The sequence below is a fragment of the Saccopteryx leptura genome, unplaced genomic scaffold (genome assembly GCF_036850995.1).
Source record: "Saccopteryx leptura isolate mSacLep1 unplaced genomic scaffold, mSacLep1_pri_phased_curated manual_scaffold_29, whole genome shotgun sequence".
In the NCBI taxonomy this organism is placed as follows: Eukaryota; Metazoa; Chordata; class Mammalia; order Chiroptera; family Emballonuridae; genus Saccopteryx; species Saccopteryx leptura.
Window position 1 is genome coordinate 220,530 of NW_027095711.1, and position 22,475 is coordinate 243,004.

The following is a 22,475-nucleotide window of genomic DNA, read 5'->3' on the forward strand; positions in this document are numbered from 1 at the left end:
GAGGGAATACAGGGAACATACTTCAACATGATAAAGGCCATCTATGACAAACCCACAGCCAACATTATACTCAATGGGCAAAAATTAAAAGCAATCCCCTTAAGATCAGGAACAAGTCAGGGGTGCCCCCTTTCACCACTCTTATTCAACATAGTTCTGGAAGTCCTAGCCACAGCAATCAGAAAAGAAAAAAAATAAAAGGCATCCAAATTGGAAAATTAGAAGTAAAACTATCATTATTTGCAGATGATATGATTTTGTATATAGAAAACGCTAAAGTCTCAGTCAAAAAACTACTAGACCTGATGAATGAATTCGGCAAGGTGGCAGGATATAAAATCAATACTCAGAAATCAGAGGCATTTTTATACACTAATAATGAACTGTCAGAAAGAGAAATCAGGGATCAATCACGTTTACCATTGCAACCAAAAAAATAAAGTACCTAGGAATAAAGTAACCAAGGAGATTAAAGACTTGTACTCAGAAAATTATAAAACATTGATAAAGAAATCAGGGAAGATACGAATAAATGGAGGCATATACCGTGCTCATGGTTAGGAAGAATAAACATCATTAAAATGTCTATATTACCCAAAGCAATTTATAAATTCAATGCAATACCGATTAAAATACCGATGACTTACTTCAAAGATTTAGAACACATATTCCAAAAATTTATATGGAACCAAAAGAGAACACGAATAGCCTCAGCAATCTTGAAAAGGAAGAATAAAGCGGGAGGTATCACACTTCCAGATATCAAGTTATATTATAAGGCCATTGTACTCAAAACAGCATGACTGGCATAAGAACAGGCACATAGATCAATGGAACAGAACAGAGAACCCAGAAATAAACCCACAGCTCTATGGACAACTGATATTTGACAAAGGAGGTAAGGAAATACAATGGAGTAAAGACAGCCTCTTCAAGAAATAATGTTGGGAAAATTGGACAGCTACCTGCAAAAAAATGAAACTAGACCACCAACTTACACCACTCACAAAAATAAACTCAAAATGGATAAAAGACTTAAATGTAAGCTGTGAAACCATAAGCATCTTAGAAGAAAACATAGGCAGTAAGCTCTCTGACATCTCTCGCAGCAATATATTTGCTGATTTGTCTCCACAGGCAAGTGAAATAAAAGACAGGATAAACAATTGGGACTTTATCAAACTAAAAAGCTTCTGCACAGCTAAAGACAATAAGAACAGAATAAAAAGACAAACTACACAATGGGAGAATATATTTGACATTGTGTCTGATAAGGGGTTAATAACCAAAATTTATAAAGAACTTGTAAAACTTAATACCAGGAAGACAAACAACCCAATCAAAAAATGGGCAAAAGAAATGAATAGACACTTCTCAAAAAAGGACACACAGATGGCCAATAGGCATATGAAAAAATGCTCAACATCACTAATCATTAGAGAAATGCAAATTAAAACCACAATGAGATATCACCTCACACCAGTCAGAATGGCGCTCATCAATAAAACAACACAGAATAAGTGCTGGCGAGGATGTGGAGAAAAGGGAACCCTCCTGCACTGCTGGTGGGAATGCAGACTGGTGCAGCCACTGTGCAAAACAGTACGGAGATTCCTCAAGAAATTAAAAATCAAACTGCCTTTGGACCCAGCAATATCACTGTTAGGAATATACCCCAAGAACACCATAGCACTGTTTGAAAAGAAGAAATGCACCCCCATGTTTATGGCAGCATTGTTCACAATAGCAAAGATCTGGAAACAGCCCAAGTGTCCATCAGAGGATGAGTGGATTAAAAAGCTTTGGTATTTATATACTATGGAATACTACTCGGCCATAAGAAATGATGACATAGGATCTTTTACACCAACATGGATGGGCCTTGATAACATTATACTGAGTGAAAGAAGTAAATCAGAAAAAACTAAGAACTATATGATTCCATACATAGGTGGGACATAAAGATGAGACTCAGAGACATGGACAACAGTGTTGGGGGTACAGGGTGGGGGGAGGAGAGGGAGGATGTTGGGGAGGGGAGGGGCAGAAAGAGCATTGCTTTTCAGCATTTGCCATATTCCCCCCTTAATCTATAGACAGCAAATATTTAGTTATGGTGTTTCCACTATAAAGACTGCTGTCTTAGGGACAAATGCTGATGAACTATTTCAGCAGTTCCTCCTTCTTCAGAGACTTATATGTCAACATAGAGCTCCATGTTTCATAGGACATACCCAAGCTCACTCCATGCTCCCTAGAGCTTCAACACAAGGGAATGCCCTTTTTTGTTGTTGTTGTTGTATTTTTTCTTTTATTTATTTATTTTTTGTATTTTTCTGAGGATGGAAATGGAAAGGAAGTCAGGCAGACTCCTGCATGCGCCTGACAGGGATCCACCTGGCATGCCTACCAGGGGGGTATGCTATGCCCATCTGGGGTGTAGCTCTGTTATAACCAGAGCCATTCTAGCGACTGGGGCAGAGGCCATGGGGCCATCCTTAGTGCCCGGGGTGGCTTTGCCCCAGTGGAGACTTGGCTGCTGGAGGGGAAGTGAGAGACAGAGAGGAGGGAGGGGAGGGAGAGGGGGAGGGATGGAGAGGTAGATGGGCGCTTCTCCTGTGTGCTCTGGCCAGGAATCAAACCCGGGAATCCTGCACACTAGTCCAATGACTCCTACGGGTCTACCATATCATGCTTTTTACTTAAAAAAATTACATTTCTTTTGAAGGCTGATGAACAGGAGACACCAAATCTTTTTCACCTGCAAACTACTACCTTCTTTATTAGATCCAGCTAATAACGCTGTTTTGTCTTTTTGCAAATAGCTCCAGATATATGGAAAAGATTTATATGGGCAGATGGGGATCCTCAAACCCCTCAGCGAGATCTTCTGAGCATGCCTTTTAAGATACCTAGAGGCAGAAAAAGCCCAATAGAGATCAGGTGAACTACCAGCTTTTAGGATACACCCTTAAAGGCTCCAACGCCCCAAAGGGGTCTTTCAGGATGCCATCTGGGTCCTGCTTCAATACTGGAAAGGAAGGTCATTCAGCTAAGGCCTGCCAGACTTACATGCCTCTGCTGTGAGGAAACAGGGACACTGGAAAGTAGGCTTCCCCCTTGCTCCTCTAAGGGAGGGTTCAGTCTCTTCCAGCCCTGCTCCAGCCACCTATGACCTAACCTTGCCCAGAAAGCTGGGGTTTGCCACTGAAGGCTGAAGGTGCCCAGGGTTGTTGGCCCCATCTATGACACTGTGGATGAGCCTAGGGTATTTCTTCCAAGAAGCAGGTAAACTGATCTCATTTGCACAAGGGCCATTTAACTATGTTTTGCCTGAATAGTCAGGTTTTTTATTCTTCCCTCGAAGATCTCTGTTGTGGATGTTGATAGTCCTATTTCCTGCTGCTTTGCTTAGTATAGTGTTTCTTTTATCCCTCCTACCTCAATGCCCCACTCATATTTCAGGCTGAGACCTACTCCTAATGTAGAGCTCTCCTTCCCCCTTTTGCCAACTTGTATTATGAATTTACCTTTGCCACCCAGCTTAGTGTATCCCAAGGTTCTCTTTACCATGCCACAGTTGCAGAGCTCCAGGGAAAAGCAACCTGGTCTCAACTCTCCAGGCAGAGGAGAACAGAAGCTTCCTATCCACGCATGCTGCAAATGGCTTTTCCAGTCTACCTGAATCATTACCAGCTAGAAGCAGCTGTCATTGGGACTTGGACAGGAGCTGCAAAGTATAGAATGGTGACAACAATTCCAGTGCCATGCGGACTTTTCCTGTGTGGACTTTTCCTGGACTCCTGCTCCCTGTGACAGCTCCTAACAGACTGAACTGTGGTTGGGTTGCATTTCTCAGGTATTTGGCATGGTGATGGGGCCAACTTGGACTTGGTGAACATGTTAAAGACACTACTCTTTTATGAATTCTTGCTGTATTGGACAAGAGTTTGCTTAAAGGCTTTTAATCACTGTAAAATAAAATAGAAGACTGGATAAAGAAGATGGGGCATATATACACCATGGTATACTATTCAGCTAGAAGAAATGATGACATCGAATCCCTTACAGCAGAATGGTGGAATCTTGATAACATTATGTGGAGTGAAATAAGTGAATCAGAAAAAAACAAGAGCTGCAGTATTCCATACATTGGTGGGACATAAAAGCAAGACTAAGAGACATGGACAGGAGTGTGGTGGTTATGGGGGGTGGGGGAGGGAAGAAGGGAGAGGGGGAAAGGGAAGGGGAGGGGTACAAAAAAGAAACTGGATAGAGGCTGACGGAGAATGATCTCTCTTTTGGTGATGGGTATGCAGGAGAACTGAATGACAAGAAAACCTGGAAATGTTTTCTTTGAATATATGTACCCTGATTTATTGATGTCACCCCATTAAAATAAAAATTTATTTATAAAAAAAAATTAAACCGTGGCCAGATAGCTTCATTTGTTAGAACTTTCTTCTGGACCACGGAAGTTGTCGAATTAATTCCTTGTTTAGGGCACATACAGGATCATCTCAATGTTTCTGTCTCTCTCTCAAAAACAACAACAAAGACAAATGGGAGAACTAATTGTAAACCAAAGACTGTATCCAGTTTTCTACTGTAAAACTCGGGGATTAAAAGAGTTAGGTATTGCCCTGTCTTCTCAGAGGAAAATAGGTCCACTAGGTAGCTCCGTGCAGAAATCTCAGCTGATGGAGTATGGGAGCTGGTCCCGCCAACCCTACCCTGCAGTCCGCTGTGCACTTGTCTGCAGGCTTGTCTGGAGGCAAGAACTGGCTTGAGGCTGATATACTCACGCGAGGCACTTCCCTTTTCCCAGAGGATTACCGGCCTCTGCAGGATACACAGTGCATCCCCACAAGTACCAGGAAAGGGATGGAGGGAGAGAGAGGGTGGACCTCTGCTGTTCTAGACCAGCCACTAATGGGAGGCAGCCTATGGTGTCCTGATTTAAAACATTCTCAACTGCGGAGGGTGATTGGAGCCAATTGAAGCCTCCTCAAGGCCACTCAAGACATAGGCCATGTGAGCCCTCTTAGGCAGTGAGGGAAAGAAGGCATTCCACAGGTAGGGCAGCCTGAGTGCATTTGATGAAGATGGAGCCTCTGAAGGAGGTAGGGCCTGGCAGATGAGGGGCAGGTTCATGGCAAAAGTTTGATAGGGCAGGTTGAAGGAGATCACTTGGTGTGGAGCCTTGAGAGGTGTGGCTTATCAGGGTTTAGGGTTATGGTTAAGGTTAGGGTTAGGGTGAGGGTTACGGTGAGTGTTAGGATAAGGGTGGGGTAAGGGTGAGTGTTAGGAGGGTTAGGGTGAGGGTGACAGTGAGTTTGAGGGTGAGGGTTAGGTTTAGGATTATGAATAATTGATGCTTCTCATCTCTCCCTGCCTGTTTCTCCCTTTCTCTTTCTCAACAAAACAAAAAGGGGGAGAATGTTCACCATGAAGTCATGTCAAACCATTATATTTTGATTTTTATCACTTTTTTATTATCTTCTCAAATTTAGTTTCTGGTCCTTGGTGTTTGCTGCAGTCTGAGATACTACAGCATTTTTCTCAGTGCTTGCATATTTGGTAGAGGAAAACAGGGACCTCTAGTCTCAGTTTCACAAAAATCCTTTTGTTTTTTTCTGCAAAAAGAACTGGTCAACAAACCACCACCCCAAAATCCCAGTCCCCAGAAACTCTTCTCTGGTTCTTTGGCAGTTGCCACTAAGAAAATGGCCCATATCTCACAACTTCACTCCTGGCTGCATCTAGTCCCAGGCTACTCAAAGTGCGATTCCTTAATCTCTAGCAAAGGAAGTGTTGTAGTATCCCAGACTTACAGAATGAGAATCTGCATTTTAGAAAAATCCCAGGATATTTATATGCACTAAATGTTGACAAATCCCTATTTTTAATTATTTGTAAATGAGAATATGGATATGTAAAAATTCTACCAGTTAATAAATTTAACTCCTCATATTGGAAAGCCAAAATCCACTAAATGCTTTTTGTCAGCTGTTTAAACTCATCCGTGACTTTTTAAATTATTAATGACAATCAGGCCACATAGTTTTGATCTTCCATAATGCCAAAATTTCCCTGCTTCTAGTAAAATTTTTAAATGATGTAGAAATTCTGATTCCAAAGGTGGCAGTTTTCGGGGTGCTGTTACATGGGAGTAACAAGAAATATGATGCACACTGTACTATATATTTTATACATTAGGCTAGACCACAGTATATCAGAGATAACCAAAAAGTTGGTGAAAGTAGGGAGTCTGGGTAGACCCATGACAACACAGTGGGTCTTGATGAGCACACACCCCAGCAACCTCAATCTAGGATTGGAGGTCCCCAAGACAATTGAGTAAGGTCCCATCTGATGGGCTGAACACCTCAGCTCTCTTTGCAGGCTATAAGACTAAGTAAACTGCTTTATACTTATGCTTTTATTTTCTCATTTGAAAAGCTGGGTTATTATATGAGAGTTAAATGAGATGCTACATGCTAAGCACTTAGCATAGTGTCTGGCACAAAATATAGGCTTCACATATGTCAAAATCCATGGCAGAAACACATGTTCTCTGTAGGCCTCAATTTCCTCATTCATTTTATAAATATTACTAAGCACCTACTAATTGCAAAGCTCCATGTTAGGCACTGGGAATCCAGTGAGAATTAAAACTCAGTCCCTTTCACTTAAAAGCAAAAAGTCAGGTGGAGAAGCCAAATAATGCCTAGGTGCTACAACAGAAGAAAAACGTCTAGAGCTGCACAGTGAGATGAGGAACTCTGGAGACCCCAGATGATAAAAGGCTAGGACCACCTTTTCTTAATTTATTTAATTATTATTTTTCCCCCAAATTTTGAAGCAGGACAGCAGTCAGACTCCACACATGCACGCTACCGGGATACAGCCATCATGCCCACAAGGAGGCAATGCTCTGCCCATCTGGGCCAGTGCTCTGTTACAACAGGAGCCATTTTAGTGTCTGAGGCAGAGTCCATGGAGCCCTCCTCAGGGCGTGCCGTAAACTTTGCTTCAATATAGCTTTGTCTGCAAGAGGGGAAGAGAGAGATAGAGAGGAAGGAGAGGGGAAAGTTTTAAAAAGCACATGGGTGCCTCTTCTGTGTGTCCTAGCTTGGAATTAATCACAGGACATCCACACCATGGGCCAACACTCTACCGCTGAGCCAACCAGCTAAGGCCACCACTTGTTTGTAATTTAAAGTGAAAACAGCAATGGTAAAAATTGTAATAGGCAGAGATGAAAATAGCATCTTCCTGAATTTTCTGATGACAACATTCAAGTTAATTGAGGCTGTTTCTCCTGTTTGTTTGTTTTTTTTTTGTTTTTTTTTTGTTTGTTTTTTTGCTTAAGCCTTAATGATTCAATAAATGCTCATCCACAAGACCAAGTCAAAGAACACTCGGGTCCAGAAAAGCTCATCGGCATCCACTCTTGTTCAGTGTGTCCAAGCTTTGGAAGGAAGACACAGAAATAAAGAGGATACAAAAAAGACAGCTGTGAAGCAGAAAACAAGAAGGTTGTATAGGCAGATCTCATTCTATTGTGTGTAGCTTCACTGTGCTTCATACTTGTTGCCCTATTTTTTTTTTAATTTAAAACTGAAGGCAAAAACCCTCCACTAGTAACTTTTGATTACAGCTCACTTTATTACGTGGTTGGTCTGGAACCAAACCAGCACACTATCCAAGGTTTGCCTCTGATTATTTCTAATTTCTGGGGCTATATATCCTTACACTTGTTCATTCACTCATTCAATGTAACCACATCACATCATTTGGAAAGTTCAGAATGTTATCTTTCTTTCTGAGGCATAAAAATGATCTCAACCCACAAATAATTCTACTATCACCATCACAACTTCCTTTTCTGTGTACTCAGCACCCGCTAGGGCCTGAAGTTCCAATCACAACAGCCACAAAAGCTTGGCAACCTTTGCATGAAAATTTTCCTCCTACATGATGAACTCCTATACATCACTCTAAGCCCACTTTTAGGCTCTGCCTTTCTGAAGTCTTCCCTGTGCCCTTAGGAGGGGCTGTAACCCATCGAAATGCCTTCTTTAGAAATTTTTCTATTCTGTAAATGTTCTGCCCATCTCTGGCCTTGCTCTGTTGCAACAGGAGCCATTCTAGAGCCTGAGGTGGAGGTCATGGTCCCTCCTCAGTGCCCGGGGCCAACTCTGCTCCAGTGGAGCTTTGGCTTCAGGAAGGGAAGGCAGATATACAGAAGAAGGAGAGGGGGAAGGTTGAAGAAGCAGATGGCTGCCTCTTTTGTGTGTACTAGCTACGTATTAAACCCAGGACTTCCACACACTGGGCTGACGCTTTACCACTGAGCAAACCAGCCAAGTCCACCAACCTGTTTGTAATTTAAAGTGAAAACAGGAATGTTAAAAAAAAGTAGAGGACAGAGATGAAAATAACATCTTCCTGAATTTTCTGATGACAACATTCTAGATAATTGAGACTATTTCTTCGGTTTTTGTGTTTAAGCCTTAATGATTTCATAAAAGCTGGTTTCACGACTAAATCAAAGAAAACTCATGTCTAGAAGAGCTCATTGGCATCCACTCTTGCGTCAGTGTGTCCAAGCTTTGAAAGGAAGACATAGAAATAAAGATAATACAGGGAAGACAGCTCTGAAGCAAAAAACCAGAAGGTTGTATAGGCAGACCTCATTCTATTGTGTGTAGCTTCACTGTGCTTCATAGATATTGCCTTATTTTTTTCTTTCTTTTAAAACTGAAGGTAAAAACCCTTCACTAGTAAGTTTTGATTACAGCTCATTCTATTGCATGGTTGGTCTGAAACAAAACCAGCAAACTATCCAATATTTGCCTCTGATTATTTCTCAGGTCTGAGGCTATATATCCTTACACTTGTTCATTCACTCATTCAGTATAACCACATCACATCATTTGGAAATTCAGAAAGTTATCTTCCATTCTGAGACATAAGGGAGATCACAACCCCAAAATAATTCCTCTATCACCATTACAACTCGCTTTTCTGTGTACTCAGCAACCACTAGGGCCTGAAGTTTCAATCACTACAGCCGCAAAAGCTTAGCAACCTTCACAGGAGCCCTTCCCTCCTACTTGATGAACTCTTATACAGTACTCAAAGCCCAATTTTAGGCACTGCATTTCTGAATTATTCCCTGTGCCCATAGGAGGAGCTGGATCCCATGAAAATGACTTCTTTTGATATTCTTCTATTCTGTGAATGTTCTCCATTTAAACTGGCAGTTCCCTTATGAGTCTGTGGGTTTTGCATCCCCAGCATTGAGCATGGGGTCCTGCAAAGGGTTGGCTGACAGCAGCGTTTTCACCCATGACAAAATGCAAGCCTCCTCCAGATGGACTGAGGAGCTCAGGAACAAACAGGTCTCCCCATTTGTGCAGAACTAGAGATAAATCCATCATTCTTTGCATCCAGCGCCCCTGGAAACTGCACCAACTCAGCTGGGAAAGCGAAGAGTGGAGGCTGAGTTTCCTCCAAGATTCTGGAAATAATTACGGGAACCCAGATTCTACCAGCGCAGCCTCAGGAGTGCCTCTGGGCCAAGACAGCCTGGAGGTGGGTGGAAAGACCAGCAGCACACAACAGAGGAGCAGTGCACGTGTGCAAACACACACACACACACACACACACAGAAATGCACTAGGAGGCTGAGACAAGACAGGAAGCGACAAACACTCCTTAAGTTCAAGAGCAGCGCCTGGCTCTACAGGGAAAACTGGCCATCTTCACAATCACATGACCACTGAGGCACTGTGTCCTTTTCACCCTTAAGACCCCGCTGCCTGCACTGGGAAGGCGGAGGAGCACCTGCAGATCCCAGGCAGCGGCTTCTGCAGGGGCCTTATGGGCTACAGGGAAAGGATAGAGCGGGGCAGGTACAGGGCATTGGCACTAAGAGGCATTGTGGGGGGCAGAGCAAATGATGCAGTGTGTGGTGGACAGGGCAGAGCGGAAGGAGTGGGGCAAGACAGCGCGAGGATGACACAGGGTGGGGCAAATGGTGAGGGATGATTATGGCACAGGGAGAAATAGTGAGGCATGGGGAGGAGCTAGTATGGCACGGGGAGGGACCAGGGCAGGATGGGGCAGCAAGGCTCAAGGACACAAGTTGAAGGAGAGGGAAGAAGGATTGAAGAGGGAGCTTAGGATTTCTTAAGGCAGACTTTCTATGATGTGCAGGGGGGTGTGGGGAGGTGCAAAGACAGCGAAAGATGAAAATGGCAAGAGGCTGGGGCAGCGCAGGGCAATGTGGATCTGCTTTGCATGTTAGAAAGAAGTGTTCAGAATAGAGTCTGCTCAAGCCGTTTCTGTGAAAGAAAATTTTGTTCATGTCTCATGCTCCTTGTGATGAAAGAAACAGCATTTGTCACCTCAGTGAAATTTGAGTTTAGAAAGAGTGAATCCTTGATTGGGAAAGAAATATTATTAAAAACAAACACAGAAAAAACCAGACCTGTGGTGGTGCAGTGAATAAAGCGTCGACCTGGAAACATTGAGGTCACTGGTTCAGAGCCCTGCACTTTTCTGGTCAAGGCACATATGGGAGTTGATGCTTCCTCCTCCTCTTTCCTATTTCTCTCTCTTTCTTTTTCTTTCTCTTTTTCCTTCCTCTCTAAAATGAAAAACAAACAAACAAACAAAAAGACATGGCATGGAATTGTTTCCACGTGAAGTGTCTGCTGGCACCCTGTCTGTGAGGGTGCACAGTGTGCACATGAAGACATAAATTTGTCATGTTGCAGGAGGTGCCAGTTGATGATTTTAGAAATGGTTCTTAGTTTGAGTTGCGTGAAATAGCTCTGTGGGAATGAGGATGAGTGTGTACTAGACTCTGAAAAAAGCTTACATGTAAATTAGAGTTCAAAATCTTCCATTATCGAGCTATGGAGTCTTAAGGTAGTCATTCACTTTAATTTGGGAAGAATTGCGCCCTTTTGTAAAGTCTTCAGATGTAGTCCTACATGACATGCGTTTTTACTGGTATGTGTGGGGCCTGCGGTTTCTGCCAGCATTGTAGACACATCGCGGAAAATTCGAAGTGAGTCTGGGCGGTGTCCAGGACGTTCCTGTGGGGGGAGAGAAGCGAGGAAGGGTTTTGGTGGGAGAAGGTACTGGGGGAGTTTCTGGGGGCAACAGTGGCTGAGTGGCGGAGTCTCAGGGAAGAAAGCTGGGAGACAAATGCAGGAGAGAGCCCGAAGCATGGTGGCCACTGCTGCCCTGGGTGCGGGTCCTGTGGGAAGGGAGAGGGTGTGGAGGGGAAGGTAGGGAGGGAGGAAAGGAGAGGCATCCGCAAAGTCCGTGAATGTTCCCGGAACAAAAGGAGCGGTGTGTCGCAGTGAGGAGGGTTATGAAGTGTCTGGGTCATTGTGTGGCTCCTAGGGCAGAGTCACAGAATATTTAAATAAGGTATCCCAGGGGAAATCTGTTCTCATCTGGTTTCTCCAGTGTGTGTGTCAAGACAGTATCCTCAATTTGCTGCCCATGACCATAACCGCATAGTGACTCTTTGAAGGTTTGCTGTTGATGTATTTGCAGTGCAGTGGTAACTTCGTGCTTCTTCTGCAGCCATGGCTCAATTGGAGCGAGTTGGCCTTGGGTGCTGAGGGTGGCTCCATGGTGTTTGCCTCAGGTGCTAAAAAGAGCTTGGTTGCTAAGCAATGAGGCAAGGCCCTAGATGGTCAGACCATCACCCCCTAGTGGGCTAGCCATTTTGCTTGACTTTCTGTTTTTGTTTTTTTGAGTTGAATAAAATAGTCATCTTGCCCAGTCTTGAAAAAGTTGTCTTTGTAACATTGTGTGTTAAAATAGTTTCAGCCTACCAGTTGTCCAGGGGGAGGTGCACTCATTGCCTGTCATGTCACCTGGCCTGAGTGGGTTCTAAATAGGCAGCCTGTCGAGTGTGAGTCTCCTTGCTTTTTAAATCTGAGCAGGGCTTCCTGGTTAAAAGGGGCTGTGTGATGTGTGCTTTGTGTGTCCTGTTTTAATTATTTTTTTGTCAGAAATCAGACTTTTCTGGATTACCTGTTTGCTTTCTTGTATCTCACTTCCCATTAGATCCACCCTTTGTTCTGTTGGGGTAGCTTGGATACACACACAGCCTTAACTTGTTCATTCTTCACTTTCTAGGGGCTTGACAGCCCTGTGCCCATACAGAGCATTGCCCAACTCACACCACATTGGGCTTCAAGGTTTTGCTAGCTTTGTGCTTTCTTTGGGTAAAGCAGCCTGACCAATGCGAGCAGCAGTGCTCCCCAATCTCTGCACTTTCTCTGATCAGGCAGTCCTGTGTGAAGACCATAGCCCATTTGCTGGCTCCCCATGATCTAGGATTGTAATGCCAGTAGTGACCCATTATCTCTGCACTTTCTCTGGGTCTAGTAGTCCTTCAGCTGGTACCAGAGTGTTTTTTTAGCTCTGCACTCTCTCTATGTGGGGAGCCGCACATGCAGCTCAGTGTGTTAAGAGTCACCCACCATACCTACTTGCTGGGTTGATATCTGAGAAGAAGAGGTCTCTTTATACAAGCTATGCTTCCCTCATGATTCTGTTGTATTTAGCTCTAGGAGGGTTGGCTGGGGATGTGCTGCATTGTTCAGCGGTTGGCCATAGAGCCTGGATGTAGCTCCCATCTTCTAACCACGTGCCAGGGAGGTGTAAACAGTGGTGATCACTGGTCTCTTTGGTCCTAAGCTGATCCTTCTACTCCTGCAGAACTCTCATGTTTCCTCAGCCTTCACTATGCTCTCTCTCTCTCTCTCTCTCTGTCTGTTTCTCTTTATTACCTTGTTGTGCAGAAGCTATTTAATTGTTTCTCAATTGTCTTTTAGGAGGAATTTTTCTAAGTAAAGGGGTACATTGTATGGGTATTTGCGAGGGTGCAAGCTCAGCATCCACATGTGCCACCATCTTGGACCCACTGTAGAGTTCTTAAATAAAGTCTGATATTGGCTGCAGCAACAGGATTTTGCCCTGATATGCTCTTGTTCCTCATATACAAATATTTATACATTTTTTGAGACATTCTTTGTTTCTCTGACATAAACTAGTTGTTGTATCCAGGAGGAGTAGTTCATTTTTGCCTTGTTTATTTTTTTCTTCTGTGAGGATGGGCATGATAATTTCCATGCTTCTTACTTTTAGAACCAGAAACTGGAACTCGTGAATTAATCACTTTTATCTCTTGGCTTCATGTTCCCTATTTGTAAAATAAAGGGATCAGATCACACCATGGTTCCTAAACTCTCCTCTAGTTCCAGAATTCTGTTCATTCCATAAGCACGGACTTGCATGAAAGACAGTACCAATTTCTGAAATTTGCTTCCATTCTAATGGTAGACCTGTGGGTGGACAAAGAGAGGCACACTTTTTTGAGTACACCCTTGATTATGATTATCAAATACAGAAAGTTCAGTAGTCCAAAAAATTTAACATTTAGAGACAGTAAGTTCCATGTATTGTTTAATGCTCTAAAAATATATTGTGAATGTTTGGGAAATGCTGAGAACTTTTATTGTAAACTTGTGATCTCAGAAAATATTAATTTGTGTAATTGTGATGAATCTCTCTTTTCCTCCCCCATTTTTTCTCTCTAGCTATGATTTGTTTTTCTCTTTATTTCTTCCACTCTTTCTCTTTTCCTCCCTGTATTTCACTATCACCCTTCTTTTCATTTTGTTTTTCTTTTTTTCTTCCAGCCATGCTTTCATAAAGCCTTTGAAAGTGCCCATTATATACCAGGCACTGTGCTAAGAACTCATGTCCCTGCACTCAATGACTTCCCATTCTACTATTTTTACTTCTGTCTTTTGAACTTCTTTTATTTAATTCTTCTTAATGTATTGGAAAATATGATGTGCTTTGATTTGACAAAAATATTGAATTTTAACAGCTTTTTTATTATAAAATCTGTATTCTTAGTGCAGAAGTGAAAGATAAAATTATAAGAAAAATAAAACAACATATTTTCATCCAGAGATATCTACTGTTAATATTATGATATTTTCTTTCCATATTCTCTGTGTACCTATTATATTTCTCTATCTATATGTACTCAGGTACATTGGATGTGTGTACATCTGTGTGCATAGATGTGTACTGCACATGAGCATATCTCTCTTTGTCCACAGTGTCTGTCATTTTCGTATATCTGTTTATGTATGCAAATGACTATTTATTCATTCATTCAAAAAACACTTGTTGTATTTCTCTTATGTGGCAGGCACTGTGCTCAACACTGGTTGCCTATAGTGAATAAGACAGATTCACTTACTCTCTCTATGAATACTACACTGTCATGGTGTAGACAGAGGAAGAAAAAATATACATAAAAAATAATTATAAATTGTGACAAGCACAAGATTTGGTAGTGCAAATCTTTGGTCCTAGTTTTAATTGATAATGGCGAGGTTCAGTACATCAGTTTCTCAGAAGGCAGAGCTGAGACATAAGTCTCAGTTATTCAGCAATGTGTGTTCTCAGCTATACAACTGAGAAAATTTACAAGTGATGAAACAAAGACCCTGGGAATTGTTCTGTGACCAATAGAACCTAGCTTGTAAGTGGTGACCCAGGCTCAAATAAATTCTGATTTCCAAAGTTTAGGAGGTCTCTCAGTCTAGACTGCTGCCACGGCACAAGAAAAAGTTTATGTTAACAAAGGGGTCACTTTGTGCTAAAGAAATAGATATAGTGTTTATGCCCCTGACTGTCAAGAGCAAAGAAAAGTCTTCTGGTGTTGTCACCACAGCAGACTAGAGTAATATTTTATTTTTTAATTACCTCAAGTTTTCTCTAGAATTTTTTTTTCCAAAACACAATGGCTTACTCTCACCAGAGAACTCAGTAGTGGGAGCATCACACCTGTACTCTAATGTCACAGGTTTGGTCCTGGGTCAAGGCACATACAGAAACAGATTGATGTTTATGACTATCTGTTTGTCTGTTTCCCGCTTTTTCCTCTCTTTATCATTAATAATTAAATAAAAAAAAGACAATGGCTTTTTTGTTGTTTTTTTTTTTTTTTTTTTTTTTTGCAGCTTAAATTGTATAGAGGAATGAATTATCTTTTTCAAATTCTCACCCCAAGTGGAAATAAGTGGTAAGTTTGTAAAGTATCATAGTTTCCCATGTATAAGATGCCTCCCTGTATAAGACACACCTCAATTTTGGGCCACAAAATTTGAGAAAATGATAATGAATTCAAATAAATAAAAATGCAAGTAGAAAATACTACAACCACTCTATGAGATGCACCCAGTTTCCAAACCCTACATTTTTGAAAAAAGATGAGTCTTATACATGGGGAAATATGGTATACACCCTTTAAATGTCTCTGTGAACAATTTTTTTTTCAAGAAACAGGGACAGAGTCAGAGAGATGGATAAATAGGGACAGACAGACAGAAATGGAGAGAGTTTTTTTATGTTCCAGGTCAGAGATCAATGATCAGTTTTTCATTTTGACTCTGCAGTTAGTCATTGACTACTCTCTAATATGTGCCTTGATAGGAAGCTACACCTGACTGAGTTACCCCTTGTTCAAGCCAGCGACCTTGGGCTCAAGCAGGTGAGCTTTGCTCAAACCAGATGAGCCCATGCTCAAGGTGGCGACCTTGGGATTTCACACCTGGGTCCCCTGCATTACAATCAAATACCCTATTTACTGCGCCACCGCCTGCTCAGGCTGTGAACATTTTTTTTCTACTTTCTCTGGATTTTCTTTAGTATCCTGGTACTTATAATGGGAGGAAAGGCTGTGAATTTTAAGATTTTTTCCCTAAAATATATTAATCCCTACATTTTTTCATAGGTTTTCTTATGTAGTTTTTATTTTCATTTATTTTGAAGTATTTTGTAACTTGAATTGTGATTTTGAAGGGGGGTTATTTAGGAGTGAATTTCTTAACTTAACAAAGGAAGGGTTTTTTAGTTAGTTTCTATTACTGATTACTAGATTAAGTGTAATGACAACAAGAAACATGCTTTATTTCATTTCAAAGGTTTAAGGTAGTTGAAACTTGCTTGAAAGAACATACAGGATTTTCTGTGGTAAATGTTTTCCAAGTGCCCTTCTCTTCTGCCACTTCGTGTGCAACTTGGGAATGTCAGCTCAGAGCAGTTCACCTAGAAATATACAGCAGTTAGTTGTTGTATTTTATCTATCAATGTTGAATCCAATGCTATCTAGAAGATACTTTTATGACTTGTAAATATAAGCAATTTCTAGTTACTGTTTTCTACTTGTTTCAACATTTACTGTGGTGAAAGCAAGAGACATACTTGATATCATTTCAATCCTCTGAAGTTTGCTGGAACTTGCTCCATAGCACATACAATAATGGTCTTTGTTACATGTGCTTCTCTGCTGCCACCTCGTGTGAATCTTGGGAATCACACCTCAGGGTAGGTCCAATGGAAAGTTTTTGTAGAGAGGATTGTCTACAAATGTTGATTCCAATTTGCCGTTTCTGTACAGTTTTGTGTATCATTAGTGATTTGTTTTCTGGGAATGTATCGATTATGTGCCTGTGTGTGTGTGTGTGTGTGTGTGTGTGTGTGATAGAGACAGAGATAGCGAGAGGGACAGATAGGGAAAGATGAGAAAATTCAATTTTTCATTATGGCTCCTTAGTCTCTTTAGTTGTTCCTTATTGCTTTCTCATGTTTGCCTTGATGGGGGGCGTGGGGTTTTCAGCAGGGAGAGTGACCCCTTGCTCAAGTCAGCAACCATGGGGGTCATGTCTATGATCCCATGCTCAATACAACAACTTTGCCCACTCAAGCTGGTGAGCCCGTTCTCATGCCAGCATCTTCAGTGTTCAAACATGTGTCCTCTGTTTCCCAGTGTGAATCTATATCCACTGCGCCACCATCTGCTTAGGTGGGACATATTGGTTCTGAAATAGGCATGCTCAGTCTGGAAGGGGAGAGGCATTGTGTTAAATCTGTTATGATTATGCATTTGTTTATTTTTTCTTGTAGATCTCTTCTGCATAGAAGAATTTATGTTATTAGCACAGAGCAATTTGGAACTCCCCAGTTAATTGAAATCACTGATATGAAGTGCTGTTCATTTCTCTTAGTGCATTTTGCCCTGAAGTGTACTGTATGCTATTATAAAATTTTGCATGTAATACAGATAAGTGTGAGAGAAAGTTTACATTTGTTCATATGGAAACAACACAAATGCTCATAAATATTAATCACACAAATAACTGTTTGACATACTAAAAAATGTAAACATACTTTTGTACAACCTGTGTGTCTTTACCCATTCTTTCATTTTCAATCTCTTTGTACCTTTATCAGAGGTAGATTTAACGGTGGGAAGACTGAGCGTGTACCCTGGCCCCAACTTTGAATGGCCTCACAGAAGCTTAACTTGAGAGTTTTTTCTAATGACAAGGGACCCAGTATTTCTTCTGCACCCAAGGCCTCAACCAACCTTAGTCTATCTCTGTCCTCTATGTTTCAGAATTTAGGTGACTCCATGTCCTATATTAGTAATAAATAGTCATTCAAATCTAAATGGAATGGAGTTTGGTCAAAGTTATGATATAAGGCTCCAACATTTTTATTTACTTTTCTCACAGTATTTATAATATAATGCATATTGTTTCCATGCTACTAAAAAGATATCTCAGACAAAATTTTCATATGGATGTGCAGGTATTTCTGGGCATTCTTTTCTATTTTGTCACTTCATCTATTCATGTGTCATTATCCTACTGTTTTAATCATTGAATCTTCATAATGGAATGCATCTCTTCTCTAGTTGTGCAAGCGTCTGTGTTTTATTTTGCTTTTCAGAATTGTCCTTGCATTGCAGGTGCTTACTGTTCTCCGTTCTGTTCACTCACTGCCTGCCCTTAAGACCCTCCCTCAGCCCAGACTCATGACAATCCAAAGAATCTGCATACACTGCAATTGTCCCAACCTGAGTAAGAAACACACGTTCAAACATTTTTCTGGAACTGGAATGACTGGCCTGGAAATGTAGAAACCACACCCCATTAATGCAGTGAGTTAACATCTGAGGATTGAGGAGTAATATAGTGTTATACACCAATCAATACATAGGGTCACATGTTTTCTGTGTTCTTCTTCAGGTCTCAGTGTACTGTTATGGGAAATATATTTGCTCACATTCAAGAGTTCAAAGCAGGACATATTCAATGAGTCAGCTCGGGAATGACCATCTTTTCTCTTAGGGTAAATATGAAACCTCCTCATCAACTTTCCTAATGGTGAGGTATGATAGAGGCAAGGAAAATGTGGATGGGCTCTGAGGAAGCTTGGTTTTCCCATGTAGCCTGCTCATAGCAGGCAGTTATTTGTTGCAGAAAAGCCAAAGCACCAGGTGAATTTCCATTCCCATCCTGAGGAAGTAAAATGTGAGACCAAAAATACATGACTAAAGGCAGTTGCACTGCCAGGGAAGACCTCAAGTGCACAATGCTTGGCCCTTCTGGAGCTTTCTCCAAGTCAGGATACAGAGATCAGATGATTTGATGTTATGTCTCAGAAAGGGCAAGAGAAATCCACTTAGTTTTTTAAAACTAAATAATAAAATTGGACCCTGGATTCTGCTTGTTAGTTTCTCATGCATGATGTATGTTTCTGCTTAATCAACTGGATAGCTGATTTTTCCGAGGCTCCTCAATCCTGGAAAGATTGGGGTTCTCCACTTGCAGTATTATTGCTGCCTCATTCCTTTGTGGCTCTTTACATGAAACCCAAAACACAACAAAAAATGGCACCTGCACATGGGACATGAGGAGGAAATAAGCCTTCAAGACAGCTCTTGGTTTTCAGCCCAAGGGAACCAGAAATATTCATGAGGACGGGTAAGTCCCTACTCTGGGACAATGGAGCAATGAAAAATTTTCCATCAAGTGACTATGAAGCGTATGCCTGGTCACAGTTTGCTGGCCAAGAAACATAAAAGAAGCAACTTCCAATCGATGCTTCCTGTTCCTCACCATCCTTCTCTGTCTTCTCTTTTGAAACTTAATTAATAAAAACTCTTAACATTAATTAATTTTAAAAAATGTATAAGTTTAAAAAACTAATCACCACAGGCACCCCCGCAAGGCCATATGAATTACTGCTATGTCTTGAGAATCTCAAACAAGATACCAGGAAGGAGTTCAGAGAAAACAGCCCAGTGGTCTGTGGGTCAGAACCCTCTGTGCCATAACTATTTTGCTTCTAGAGAACATCAAGAGCAAGTCATAGTAATGGTGAACGTAATGGTCCTTCTGCCATTTTCCTCCAGATGACACTCCTTTTCAGGTGCCCCCTCAGTGTCCCTTCTCAGACTGTGGTTTCTAAGGAATGAAGAGGTTGTGAGAGTGCAAGGATTTGGGGCGTGTCCCCAGCTAAGCCTGGGCTTCCAAGTGCTTAGTGAGAGAATTATATTATTGGCATGAACATCAGCTGGGAATGGCAAAAACAGAGTGTAAGAGGGCCGTCCTGAGCTCCAAGGTCCCACATGCTATGTGGTGGTGGCTTCAGATAGGAGAAAACTGATAGGAATGTTCTATGAGATATGGGTCAAAATAACACAGAGGGAAAGTGCTTGTCACATGGTTGGCAGGAGCTAATGAGCACCGCTTTTCTGAATCCGCACAATCACCTGAGCAGGAGTGGTTCTCCTTATTTGACAGAGGATGAGACCGAGTTTTCATTTCTTTGCTTGTAGATGTTGGAGACAGAAGTCAGCTCTTGAGTTAATTCTGAGCCTGTAGGAAGCTTCTGTCAGGTAAAGCATCAAAGGAAGGACACATGGGTAGAAGCAGACCAGTGCTCTGGACTGAAGAAGAGATTTTAAAATGCCATCAGACAGGGAGAGTGTAGAAGTGGGGAGGGCACACTTAAGGGATCTGTTGTTGGTTCAGCACCTGGTAAGGGCCAGGCCACCTCCTCGCTCCCCTTCTTTCTTATCTTATCCTATCCAATTTCCTGCCCAATTTCCACCCCAACTTCACAATGGTTGAGTGATTGACAAGCTGGACTATTAGCTTATGTGCAGGTGTTTTTTAAAAAAAACCAGTATGCAAAAATTGCAACGACTACTTTGATGGCTGTATGTTTGCAGGATGCTGTGTGTGTATACTCTCCTGGCCCATCTTGGACCATAATTTCTGGGTTTTGAATTAGGTTAGAATCATCCTTAGTTCAAATACCTGTGAAATGCATATAGCAATTGTCCCTGTCTCATTTGGCAAATGGGAACATTAAGTGAGGTGAGGCATGTAAGGGTCTTAAAATAGGAATGAATAGCACATCTGCATTATCACTGAATGCTTTGGGCAGAAAAAATATTCCCTATTTTCTTTTTTTTATTATTTTCTATTTTTTAATTTTTTATTTTTATTGAATCCAGAGAGAGGAAGGGAAATAAGGAGGAGACAGAAGCATTGACCTGTTTCTGTATGTGCCCCAGGCAAGAACTGAACCAGCCACCTCTGTATTGCAAGACAATGCTCCAGCCAAGTGAGCCATTTATCCAGGAAGATTGCTGCTGTATATTGTACACATTTGGATTAAGAGGGCCATGGGCATTTCTAGAAAAAAAACAAACAAACTTTTCTGCTGCCATCTCATGGACGTCTTGAAAATAACAGCTAGGTAAATGTCACCAAAAAAATGTCTTTCTCTACTGCTATCTAATGTACATTTTGAAACTAAAAGCTAGTACATATAACCAGAAACTGTCAAACTGCTTTTATTTTTTTCATTCTTTCTTTTTATTAATTTTAATGCAGTGACATTGATAAATCAGGGTACATATGTTAAGAGAAAACATCTCTAGATTATTTTGACATTTGATTGTGCTGTATACACCTCCCCCCAAATTAAATTGTCTTCTGTCACCTTCTATCTGGTTTTCTTTGTGCCCCTCCCCTCCCCCAACCCTTCTCTCCTTCACCTCATCCCCCCTCCCCCCAACCCCCACCCCTATTGCCATCACATTCTTGTTCATGTCTCTGAGTCTCATTTTTATGTCCCTTCTATGGATGGATTCATCTTAGTTTTTATTCTAATTTACTTATTTCACTTCGTATAATGTTGTCAAGGTCCATCCATGTTACTGTAAATGATCCGATGTCATCATTTCTTATGGATGAGAAGTATTCCATAGTATATATGTACCAAAGCTTTTTAATCCACTCGTCCTCTGACGGACACTTGGGCTGTTTCCAGATGTTCGCTATTGTGAACAATGCTGCCACAAACATGGGGGTGCATTTCGCCTTTTGGAGCCGTTCTATGGTGTCCTTGGGGTATATTCCTAAAAGTGGGATAGCTGGGTCAAAAGGCAGTTCGATTTTCAGTTTTTTGAGGAATCTCCATATTTTTTTCCACAGTGGCTGCACCAGTCTGCATTCCCACCAGCAGTGCAGGAGCGTTCCCTTTTCTCCACATCCTCGCCAGCACTTATTCTGTGTTGTTATATTGATGAGCGCCATTCTGACTTGTGTGAGGTGATATCTCATTGTGGTTTTAATTTGCATTTCTCTAATGATTAGTGATGTTGAGCATTTTTTCATATGCCTATTGGCCATCTGTATGTCCTCTTTGGAGAAGTGTCTATTCATCTCTTTTGCCCATTTTTGGATTGGGTTGTTTCTCTTCCTGGTGTTGAGTTTTACAAGTTCTTTATAAATTTTGGTTATTAACCCCTTATCAGACGTATTGTCAAATATGTTCTCCCATTGTGTAGTTTGTCTTTTTATTCTGTTCTTGTTGTCTTTAGCTGTGCAAAAGCTTTTTAGTTTGATATAGTCCCATTTGTTTATCCTGTCTTTTATTTCACTTCTCCGTGGAGATAAATCAGCAAATATATTGCTCTGAGAGATGTCGGAGAGCTTACTGCCTATGTTTTCTTCTAAGATGCTTATGGTTTCACGGCCTACATTTAAGTCTTTTATCCATTTTGAGTTTATTTTTGTGAGTGGTGTAAGCTGGTGATCTAGTTCCATTTTTTTGCAGGTAGCTGTTCAATTTTCCCAACACCATTTGTTAAAGAGCCTGTGTTTACTCCATTGTATTTCCTTACCTCCTTTGTCAAATATCAGTTGTCCATAGAACTGTGGGTTTATTTCTGGGTTCTCTGTTCTGTTCCATTGATCTATATGCCTGTTCTTATGCCAGTACCAGGCTGTTTTGAGTACAACGGCCTTGTAGTATAACTTGATATCAGGAAGAGTGATATTATTTTATTCTTCTTTTGTAAGATTGCTGAGGCTATTCGTGTTCTCTTTTGGTTCTGTATAAATTTTTGGAATATGTGGTCTATATCTTTGAAGTATGTCATTGGTATTTTAATTGGTATTGCATTGAATTTATAGATTGCTTTGGGTAATATAGACATTTTAATGATGTTTATTCTACCTAACCATGAGCACGGTATATGCTTCCAC